Source organism: Arvicanthis niloticus, chromosome 12 (assembly GCF_011762505.2).
Source record: "Arvicanthis niloticus isolate mArvNil1 chromosome 12, mArvNil1.pat.X, whole genome shotgun sequence".
Lineage (NCBI taxonomy): Eukaryota > Metazoa > Chordata > Mammalia > Rodentia > Muridae > Arvicanthis > Arvicanthis niloticus.
The window spans coordinates 71,295,555-71,307,554 of NC_047669.1; the positions used below are offsets into that span (position 1 = coordinate 71,295,555).

General features: G+C 47.2%; 1 protein-coding gene across 1 annotated transcript in view; it reads right to left on the minus strand.

Annotated features, from left to right (window-relative positions):
- Positions 1 to 12,000, minus strand: part of Tiam1 (TIAM Rac1 associated GEF 1) — a 182,048-nt gene that overhangs the window by 105,124 nt on the left and 64,924 nt on the right.

Sequence of the window (12,000 nt, forward strand, 5' to 3'; positions counted from 1 at the left end):
GGGCTGCGGAGTGGCTCTGGGAAACAACCTTCGACCAACCAACCGCCACGCAGCTTAATGATTCAGAATGTTCAAGAAATATAAAAGGCGCAGGGAACACTTCAAAGAGCTTATCATGTATTTGACTCAATTAGCTAATTGGCAAGCTAGCTACTGAGATGCTTGCATGACTGTGCAGTGGGAGCTCAGAGCCCTCAGCCACCTCAGCTGGCCTTGAACTCCGGGAAATTCAGCAGGCAGATTAGTTAGCTGTTCCGGAGGTTGGGGTTACAATGCAGAGCAAGATCTTTACAGCTGATACTTAAAAATAAAATAAAAGGGCCTGCTTGTAGGTCTCTTTTATAATAGGGTGACTGAATAGATTGCTAGCGCACCCACTCACCCAGCAAGGCTCCATACCCCAAGAGCAGGCAAGAGTCCTTGTGTCCTAATGAGCCCGGCTTCCCTAAAGCCCCTCTTTCTTTCTGCCCTGGGCTAACTCAGCCTGTGGAGTCCACAGCTCCAACGCACCTCTCCAATTACTTCGCCCTTTCAAAGGCCAGAGGGATGTAAGGAGCCTGAAGTAGGCAACTGACTGCCCTGGGCCAAGATGCCAGATCATCAATTCCCAGTGCAAAGGCATTTGCAACTTCCAGAGCTGACCCTGGACTCCAGCCGAATGTTTCCGGGTCACAGAGGTAGGTTCTTAAATTGGAGCCACAATTAATTACTCTGACGTGTTAAAGGGATTTCCATAAACAGTAATTAAGTGATGGTAGGCATCATGGAAGGCGATGGCAACAGTACAGGATAGGCTGGCTTACGAGCCAGTCTTCTCTCAAAGGAAGACAACAGGAACATGAGCGTGGCATAGAGGAAAAGGCAAAGCAGTGCACAGGTTGGTAGTTTGGCCATTCGGGGGACCCTTACTCTCACAATAACTGATGGTTGAAACATGTAAACACCAAATGGATACTCTGAATTGTCATAAAAACAACTTTGAGATTAAATCTGTACTGGAAAATAGTGGGGTGGGCTGAGTCACAGCACAGCTGAGACTGCCCCACACCAGGCCCAGAGGTGCTGTGTCTCAATCTCAGTCCATCTAAGGCAGTGGTTCACAGTTCACTATTAAAAACAAACAAACAAGCAAACACAAAAACCTAGGAGAATAATGACAGGAACTTCAGGAAAGGGCGGGTCAGAGGTGGCAGCCATAGATGAGCAGCTACCAGCATCAGCTCCTTTCCAAATGGAGTCTACATCCCTGAGTAGTTGCAAGGACTTATGGGAGACAAAGAAATCACAGATGCAGCTCAGATAAACTGGCTGTGCTGTGGTTTAGATGCAGTTTGTTCTCCAAGGGTTTGAGAGTTGGAAGCTAGGAGGAGGTAGAGCCTTTAAGAGCTGGAGTGCCCCCCCCATCCCAGACAAACAAACAAAAAGGTGGGGCTTCCTGGAAGGTATTTAGGTCATTAGTCGTGGGGGGAGGGGGGTGTCCTCACCCTTGAGAACACCAGTGCTGGTCTTCTGAAGTGATTACTGCCAAGGTGGGTTGCTAGAAAAGAGGTCATGGTTCCTTGATCTCCCATCTTACTATGTAACTGTAACCTCTCCCTCTCCTCCCTCTCTCTCCCTCCCCCCCCACCCCCGCCTCCCTCTCCCTCCCTCTCCCTCTTGCTTCTCCCTCTCCCTCCTCCTCTCCCTCTCCCTCTCCTCCCTCTCCCTCTCCCTCTCTCCCTCCCTTCTCTTCTCTCTCCCTCTCCCTTCTCCTCTCCCTCTCCCTTCTCCTCTCCCTCTCCCTCTCCCTCTCCTCCCTCTCCCCCTCCCTTCTCTTCTCTCTCCCTTCTCCTCTCCCTCCTCCTCTCCCTCCCTGATTGGCTCACAGTGTGACACTATATATCAAACAGACCTCAACAAAGACAGCAGATGCTAGAACCAAGGTCTCCACCTCCCAGACTAAGCTAAATAGATGTCTTTTCTTTACAAATTAACCAGCCTCAGGCATTTCATTCTAATAGTGAAAAGCAAACCAATATACCCTGTGCCTACTGGCATATCACTTTGTTTTGTGTTCCTCTGCTTAATAACAGCCATGGATGGCCACAAAGAACCCAGATTTAGTAAAATATCTACTACACCAACAAAAAGCACTATTAGCAACTGACATTTCTCTCTGGCAAGGGCATTCAGCATCTGCGTCCTTGTAAATGTAAGACAATAAGGGAATCTGACAATTTTGGATAACAAGAAGCTGTGGAGGATAAGCAATCTATGGACTTCTTAAATTTGATTTCATAAGTCTCAGTCTGAAGAAGGCTGGCTCTGCATATTAATTGCTTTTTTTCTACAGAAGAAGGAGTTTATTTGGGCTTATGGTTGCAGAGAAATAAGATTCCCTCAAGTCTAGGAAGTATGGCAGGAAGAGGCAGGCACAGTGGCTGATACAAAAGCTAAGAATTCATGCCTTAAACCACAAGCAGGAAGCTAAAAGGAGCTCGAAAAGGTCTCTACTGTTTTACTCAAAGCAACACAGCTAACAGGGCAGAAAGAGGAAAAAGAGTTTCCAACATCCTTCTTTTTTTTTTTAATTTGTTTGATCTTTTTGAAACAGGATTTCTATGTGTAGCCCTGGCTACCCTGGAACAGACTCACTTTGTAGACTAGCCTCAGACTCAGAGACATGCCTACCTCGTCCTCCTAAGTGTAGGGATTAATGGTGTCCATCACCAGGACAGGCTTGAAATAGTCTTTAAGCTCTTAAACCTTGAGGTGACAAGATTTGCTGGCTCCAAGACCACACCTTCTAAATCTCAGACAGCAACACTAACTGGGGACAAAGTATTCAAATGCCCAAGACTGTGGGGGTGAATTCACTCAAACCACCACAGAGTGTCTGAAGAAGCCAGCTGTAACCACTGTGAGAGGCGTACTAGCAAAAGCCCCCACAGGAGCTGCTTCAGGACACAGAGGAAAAGAGACAACTCCAAGCATCCTAGAAGTAACCTTAAAAACCATCTTCTTTGTCAGAACATGTGAATACCAAGGCTCAGAAAGTCCTAGGTCTGGTTAGTGGCAGACGGGAGGTTTGAACCTGTGCTGCCGAGAACCTTTCCTGTGAAGAAGCCAGGCAGCCCGATGGGTCAGCTGTGGGTCAGGATGTGACCAGATTTTTGCCTGTGTTATTCACTCACCCTTCCCCACACGATCTCTGGTTTTCTCTGGGAAAATAAATATCTATTTGTTTTAACCTGCCCAAGCCAACCGCAGAAGGGACGAGCAATACAGAGATGACAGGACACAGAGGAAAGAGCTGGCCCACCAGCTTTCAGCAGCCATCTTTTACAGTCTACCACACACATGCCCACAAACCATTCATTCCTTGTCTCCACATAAGCTAAGAGTCAGGGACTCCATGGACACTCACCTCTATGCCCCATCTGAACATCTGCTCATGCCAACTGAAGCTGTGAACCTGCAACACTACAGGCTGTGTGTTCAGCTCTGAGATGGTCCCCAAACTGAGGAGATTGGTCCAGGTAGGAAGCCTGTACTGACTGATGTAAAAATGTAGGCCCCAGCTCAGCTCGCATACTTTCACAGTGCATGGCTTAGGGTCATGGTTGGGGAGTGTCCTTGGTTCTGCCCAAGCAGTACTACCTCATCCCAGAAGTAGGTAACTGGGCTGAGCAGTGCACATTTCCCCCTATGTGTGACCTAACCCATTGGGAAATCGATGTCAGCTGCCCTGCTCCAACCTCTATTTAGTCGTGAAGCCCGGGCTCTCCCCTGAAGGCCATCTTCTAGCACAGGAGATGATGGGTGGACCCAGCCAGAGACATTGCTTGATACGAGTCTCTGTTTTCCTCACTATGATATGCACACGTTCTTTGGCCATCTTTTTGGAAGGCCTCCCCTTTGCCTTTCTCAGGCTCTAGGCAGTTTGGAAACTGAGAGACCCGATTTTCCCCACAAGGAGAAGTACCTAGCAACCTTGGGGCTCTTCCAAGCAGCAAGCAGTAGTGAAGACTGATACCAGGAAGTACTGGCCTGGAGGCCCTGCAGTCTGTAGCACATGCAGTGATCCTCCCTGCCTAGCTAAACAGCAGCCTGTCTCTTCTATCCTACTTAGTCCGACACTAAATTTTAGATTAGAAAGTCAGAGTAGGGCTGGGGAGCTGGCTCAGAGTTAAAGTGCTTGTCGTGCAAGTCTGAGGATCAGAGTTCAAGACCTGTTAACCTTTGTAAATGCCAAGTGGAAGGAGTGCTCATTTGGAATACCAGACAGACAGACAGACACACACATACACACACACACAAAAAATGTGCATCTATATATGCAAAAACATGCATACTCCCACATATGTGTACTCATTTGCATCCATACATACATGTACACCATTATATACATATACATAATTATATAATTGAGGTAAATAAAAGGGAGGAAGGGAGGGAAGAGAGGAGAGGGACAGAGAAAAGATTCATGGAGCTCTGGGGCTGTGGCCCAGTGGCAGAGAGCTAACCTTAACACTTGTGAGTCCCTGGGATCCTAGCACCAGAGAGGAAGGGTGTAACAGGGAAAGTGAAAGGAAGTGGGGAGACCCCAGTCAGATGAAAATAACACCTCAAAAAGCACTCAGGCTACCTGAGACTTCTGCAAATCAGTACAGAGTCAGCTGTCCCTACTAGAAACAATGAATTGAAGAGATCTCCAATCATGAACCAGAGCCAAAGGACAGGGATGTTCTTAAACCTCATTCTCCCAAGAGGAATCCCTGCAACCAGATTTTCCGTGTGCTTGAGCGCTCTCCTCTCTCCTGGCAATTTCCCCCAAACGAGCCTGTGTACTTGCATGCGCAAGAATCCAGTTCTAGCTCCAAACACGCTGTAGCTGCCAGGCAAGGGTCACTATTGGGCTCCCTAAGCTGGGCAATGATGCTTCAATCAGTTCCTGTACTGAAATTCCAAGAGGCAAGAAAGCCCGTTTCCACTCCTAAAAACCAGATCATCGTCAACCTGAAGACTATGCACTGATGGTGCCAGGTAGCAAGGCTCTGGGTCTTTCTCCAGGGGACTTAGCAAAGGCATCAAGGGACAGCTCCCGAGCTCCTGGGCAGAACCAGTTTTGAAAAGCTAATTAACTACAAAGTGCAAGGGCCCTGGGACAATCCAAAGACCAGCAAATCAATTGGCCACTTGTAGCTACAAGTAGAACACAATTAGAAACTGTTTTCCCTGATGGATCTGGCTTAGTTCAAATACACCCGTCCAGAGGAACTGTATGCATATTGGGAGAACTGGGTTTCAGTACAGTGTTTACCTGTGGAAGCTTTGAACCCAAAGTTCTTGCTCTTCCTATGTTTTTTTACCCTTACTTATTCCTAAACATAAGAGCTTCCCTGTCACACATACTGCATATAAAACACACACACACACACACACACACACACACACACACACACACCCTTTGGCTCTCACCAAAGGTCCACAGCCTCTCCTGGACATACTCAGTATGCTGTCCTTTAGTAATCTCAGTGCAGAAAATGACAGTTCCAGGCCAAAGACTCTACTACTGATGTGGGCCTCAGTGTTTTCATATACACAATGGGGCCAGCAAAGGTCGATGTTAGTGTCCTTCCACTGCCAGGAATCCTGAGCCCGGCATATGGCAGGCAAGTCCTCAGCCACAGAGCCATGCCTCTGGCTACTACGCCTATATCTACTTAAGAAAACACTCCATGAGACACTAAGCGATCGAAATAACCCAGGAATGGCGCCTCAGATATGCTTGGCACCCTGTACCAGCACGAAAATGTTAACTATAATTGCCATCGTCACCATCTGAGTCTTTACTTACATGGGACAAAAGGCACAGCCTGGCCATAGCTACAAGCTTCCTGTGCCAACATGGAGGGGGGCTTGTCTCTGAGGAATCTGGTACAAACAAGATCTCATGAGAAAAACACGCAGGCAGAGAGACGGGAGCCTGAAATGCTAACGATGCTTTAAACTCATCCCTGAGCTCTCGAAACAGCACAGCGAGCAAGAAAATGCTGACGTAATCTACGCTGAATTAGCAGCTATTTGGGCACTGCTGATAATTATCACTACTAACTTGCTAGAAATAGGAGACCCGCTCTCTTCCCTTTCCCTCCTCTCCCAAGGCAGCTGCTCCGTGGATTTCTGAGTTTCCAACATCCATTCCTCCCCTAAAGATCCCCGGTGGGAGTGAATCACAACTTCACTCAGTACAACCCCTGGAACTGAAATTCTTAGTTGCTAAAAAGGGAACCCAGTACGCAGTAGGCCAACGCTGGGAGCACTGCTGGGAGCACTGCCTCGGGTGACTCCTGATTGGAGAGTGCTCCTACCCCACCTGGCATGAGTCATCCCAGCCCTTCATCTGCTCCCCTCTGGATGTGCTGCACCTTGGAGTTACCCCTTCTCCATCTACTTCCTGTACCACCTACCCTGTCCTCTTCTTCCTTTGCTACCTCACATCCAAATCAGGAGTGGCTTCCTTCCACTTTAAAGGGACACACACCGTTGCCAGCACAAAAGGAAGGCTTACCAGCGCCTGTCACTCAAGACCCCGCCTAAACGTCCGGTGTCCACACTTGGCCTTTGGCTGAACTTTGATAACCCTTCCAGGGCATGGTTCCAACAGCTCAATCTTCCCGGAGTATACACGTTCCTCTTGTCTTCTACAGCCACATACCTTCCCTAGCCCTCCCGCGGTTGCCATGCCAACTCCTCAGCACCATCTCTGCTCCCCTCACAGCCTCTGCAGCCATACTGGGCTCCTGGCTCTCCTCGGATATGCAGGCAGTCTCCCATCTTACAGCTCAATAGCCAGTTCTCTCCTCTCCTTCAAGCCCCAAGTCTGACCTCCCTCGAGGTCACACCCTGACCTCCTAATCTGAAGTTGCTTGCCGCATACCCCAGGCTCCATTCTACAGTGTGGCACGCTTACTACTGCGCTCTCTTGTCTGTGCCACAAACACCCCCGTTTCACCACAACTCTCTCCACGAGCTCTGGAGTTTTTCTCGTCAACGCAACCGAGTGCCAAGAATAGCGCCTGGCATGGGGTAGGCTCTTCAAAAATAATTACTGAATGAACTAACGGCTGCTCATTTCCCATCCCTATCTCAAGGAGAGGAAAACAGTTTCTCGTGGAAAAAACATCGGAGTTTGATGTAAAGGTTTAGTCACTGCCAAGCTCCTTGGGGCTCTGCTGAAGTTGAGATGGCAAGTCTTCCCTGTAAAGCTTACATCTGCAACTTGGAACAGCTCTGTGCATCCTCTGGGGATACCACAATTCATTTGAATTCTTGAAGGGCGGGAGGAACTGGGTTATCTTAGGGACCCAGCGTTCTTGGAGGATGGTGGGCTCAGTTGATGAATGAAAAGTGGGTCACTTGTTTTTGAGTTCTGAAGACTTGGTCAGACCTTTGTAGCAGGCTGGCTTCATGGCCACATCCAGCAGGGCTGATAATCTTTTCATGATTCCAGCCTTTTGCCCCTGTTGGGCTAAACAATCACACCTCACACATTAGGGTGGCAGAATTTGAACTGAGGGGCACAAATTTTCTATACTCTGGCACTACAAAAAAAAATACATATATATGATTTTTCACAAGGTTGAACTTACCCAACCTCTTTTAATAAAAATGAGGAGCAATCCTGGAATGGCCCTGGAATCCCTAAAATACCTGCAGGGGGTGGGGCCCTGGAGGGGTGGGGCCCTGGAGGGGTGGGGCCCTGGAGGGGTGGGGCCCTGAGGGTGGGGCCCTGAAGCTCTTCCTCTCCCTCTCCTGATGCAGAAGCTGAATCCTAAGTAGTAGAGCCAAGGTGCACCCTGTAAAAGGATGAGAAATGGCCGGGCAGTGGTGATGCACGCCTTTAATCCCAGCACCTGGGAGGCAGAGGCAGGCAGATTTCTGAGTTCGAAGCCAGCCTGGTCTACAGAGTGAGTTCTAGGACAGCCGGGGCTACACAGAGAAACCCTGTCTTGAAAAACAAACAAAAAAAAACAAACAAAAGGATGAGAAAGAGGGGAGGAAACGATGCCCTCCAGTGGACCAGAAGTCACAGAACCATACACATACCAAACAAAACCTCTCATCCACACAACCAGCTTTAATTTCAGATAAGAAAAACCAAATAGAGCTTCACATGAATATGAAATGGGACTATTCTTAATTTAAGATGAATTAATGAGCATTTCCTACATTTCTATTTCAATTACTAAAATGATGACTATTCAAGACATAGCTCACACAAACAGGCTCCTTGGTGTCAAAAATATTTCTGAAGTACACAAAGTGGTCTGAGGAGTGCCGTTGTCAGCCAGTCCCCCAACTGCCCACCTATCGCCCGCCTCCTCCAGAAAGATCTTGGCGAAGAAGCCAGACATCCTTGTTGGAAACGAAAGGGCTTGTTTTCAAAACAAGCATCTCAGGCAGAATTTACATGCCAAAAAAAGTGAGAAAGAGATGGAAATATGAAGAAGACAGACAGACAGACAGACAGACAACAAACAAACAAACAAACAAACAGAAACACCATAAGGTACAAGAAAGGGGGGGGGGAGTTTAAAAAATATTCTATATGAAAACATTTTGTTTCATGAAGCATTAAGGTAAGAAATCATTTTTAAGTGTTCCTTTAAAAGAGATGTATTTTATTTTAACTGTCTGCGTGCCTGAGTGTGTATGCAGGTACCACGTGTATGCAGGAGCCCACTGAGGCCAGAAGCAGGTATCAGAGTCCTTGAAACTGGAATTGCAGATGGGGGTGAGTAGCTCTTCTTGTGCTGGAAACTGAACCCAGGTCCTCTGCGAGAACATCCAGTGCTTTTAACTGCGGGACCAGCTCTCTGGCATTTAACAAAAGGACTCTTAACCAGGCATCTCTAAGTGGACTTAGGGGACTCAAAGATGATCTTCAGAAGAGTGATCCATAGCCGAGCAGTGGTGGCACACGCCTTTAGTCCCAGCACTTGGGAGGCAGAGGCAGGTGGATTTCTGAGTTCGAGGCCAGCCTGGTCTACAGAGTGAGTTCCAGGACAGCCAGGGCTACACAGAGAAACCCTGTCTCGAAAAACAAACAAACAAAAAACAAACAAAAAACAAAAAAACCCCAAACAAACAAGAGTGATCCATGTGTTTATATCAGAACAAAGTGCAAGCAAAGTTTTTAGCTGGTTTTCAATGTGCTTAGGACATAGGTAAAGACATCTACCTGTGGGGGCCAATTATCAGCTCAGGCAATACACTTATTTCTGAGTCATTTAAGGTAAGTGGCCAAACAAAACAAACTTTTTAAAATCAAAATGACTTTTGGAGGAACTCAGGATCCTGTTCGGATCTAATACTGGGCTCGTAATAAGACCATCAGCCTTATTATTCGCTGGTCACAGGAAACCAGGGACAGCTTTTAGAATCTTCCTAGTCATCTAATTTAATTTCCTTCTTAACCAGTAAGGTCATTTTTCCTTCACCAGAATTGAGGACTTTAGCTTTAGTCTAAGGCTGTGAGAGGCGCCTCCATATTGGGAGTGCCTTAGAAGGAAGTGCAGAAGACAAGAGGGTGGGAGGCCTGTGAGATCTTATACCTAATCTCTTTTTTAGGTGTTTGAATAAGAATGGCTCCCAGGGCTGGAGATGATTCAGAGGTTAAAAGCACTGGCTGCTCTTCCAGAGGTCCTGAGTTCAATTCCTAACAACCACATGGTGGCTCACAACCATCTATAGGGAGATCTGATGCCCTCTTCAGGCAGGCAGATGTATATGCAGCAGAGCACTCATACATAATAAATAAAATTTAAAGAAAGGAAGGAAGGAAGGAAGGAAGGAAGGAAGGAAGGAAGGAAGGAAGGAAGGAAGGCAGGCAGGCAGGCAGGCAGGCAGGCAGGCAGGCAGGCAGGCAGGCAGGCAGGCAGGCTGGCTCCCATAGGGTTATACATTTGAATGCTTGGTTACCAACTACCTGAAAGGAATAGGAGGCATGGCCTTGGCCTTGTGGGAGGAACTGTGTCACTGGGGGTGGGCTTTTGAGATTTCAAAAGCTCAAGCCAAGCCCAGTGTGACTTTCTCTTCAGATCCAGAGGTAGAACTCTCAACTGCTTCTCAGGCTACACCTCTGAATCTGTAAACCAGCCCCCAATGAACTCTGGTATAAGAGCTGCCTTGGCCATGATGTCTCTTCACAGCAGTGAAATCTTAGGACATTCTTCCCTGGAAAGCTACAGAGTCACATAAAGAGGGTCTGTGAGGTTCCTCCAGGAAGTTGGTATCTTGAAACTAGGCTGAAATGAATCCCTAAGTTCTAACAGAGCCCTCTACTTCTTCCTGATCCCACCAGACACTAGAGTGCACAGACTTCCAGGGGAATACTGAGATGTTGGCTTCTGACCATCACCCGCAGCCCAGATCTCCTTGTGGGTCTCTAGATTCTGTGGCTCCTTGAGACAGGCTTAGTAAAGTCAAGTCACAGTCTTCTATTGGGTTCAATGAAGGTCTCCTCAACTGTGCACAATGGCTCCAAGTCAAAGCTTCCCTTAGGTGTTCTGTGCCTGGCCACAGGGCAGATCACCAATGGCATGTCTCATCCTTTGAAAGCCTCAGAACTGCAGAAGAGTGGAACTCCAGAACATGAAGCAGGCCTTGCCCTCCCTACTAAATCCACTATTTAGTGGGCATCTGTAACCTTTGAGAGCCAGTGATCTAGGGTTTACATTCACTACATCCCAGAACATCCTATAGCCTTCCTTAAAAAAAAAAAAAAAAAAAAACAAGAACAGAAAAACAAAAACAAAACAAAACAAATTCATGAGGTTAAATAACCAGAAGGCAGGAGGCAAAAACTCTAAGCTCAGACTTGCTGACACCCTTGACTCTGCATGAGCCTAGGCTACCTCTCTTCTCAGTCTGTTACCAAAGAGCTGAGTTCAGGTCAAAATCCATCAAGCCGTTGACTAAATCCAAGGAGCAACCTATTGTGTATGGTATTGAAATCAGTAACTAAACCCTGCTCCAAGAGTGGGAAGCTCTCATCAGGAACTGCATACAGCATGTGTACACATAAAAAACACACGTGTTCAAACACATGAGTAAATAATTGTGTGCCGGATCTTGTCCTGTGTATTACTCCCAAAGCTTACATGTTACTTCCATGGCCTGCCCGTTTCGGAAACAGATTCAACCACTGAACACAAACAGATACAATGGCCAGAACCTCCTTTTTTGATCATTTTCAAATCAAATGAAATTGTCCACATTAGTTTGGATCCAGTGTATTTTCTCTAAGCTGAGAGGTCATGCTCTTATCCAAATGTTTGTCAGATTTTTCCGGTGGGAGTGAAGTGGCCAACGGAGCTTTTAGAGACTGGGCGACATCTCCAGGGCCAACAAGGGGACTAAGATCTATGATTCAAGCTTGCTACAGAGGTCCCTTGGGTCAAAAACTTTGAAAAGAAAAAGAAGAATTCTTTTCAAGGAAGCTTCCACACCCACTGTCTCTTAAAATACACTGTTTGGAACACAGTGGGCTCAAACTTAGACTAGGAAAATGTGGGTGGATGGATAGTGTTGTGCATAATTCTGGGGTTTGTTTCAAGTCATTAAAGATCCTTACTCAACATATAATGTCAATACCAAAATAATACTTCCGTTCATTCTTTAAGCTCCACAAAAGGCTTCCAAGTCTGGCGTTCCTCTTGGCTCACCTAGTGCATCCCTGCTGGAGGATGGTGTCACTCTCCCTGGACAGGGAAGGAGCAGACAGGAGGAAGTGACTTACCCAAGGTCACTTAGTGGATGAACAGACAAGCCAGCATGCTAATGGCCTCCTTAGGATTCCTCGTCTGCAGCGCTCTGCATTACATTAAACGCTGGCTTTATAAAAGACGCCACACTTAGATGATCTCACTTCTGTATATTAACTTGGGAAGTCACAGGCCAAGGGATGGAGATTTCACATCGCAGTCCCCCAGGGGAGTTCTCAGTGGAGCTGGA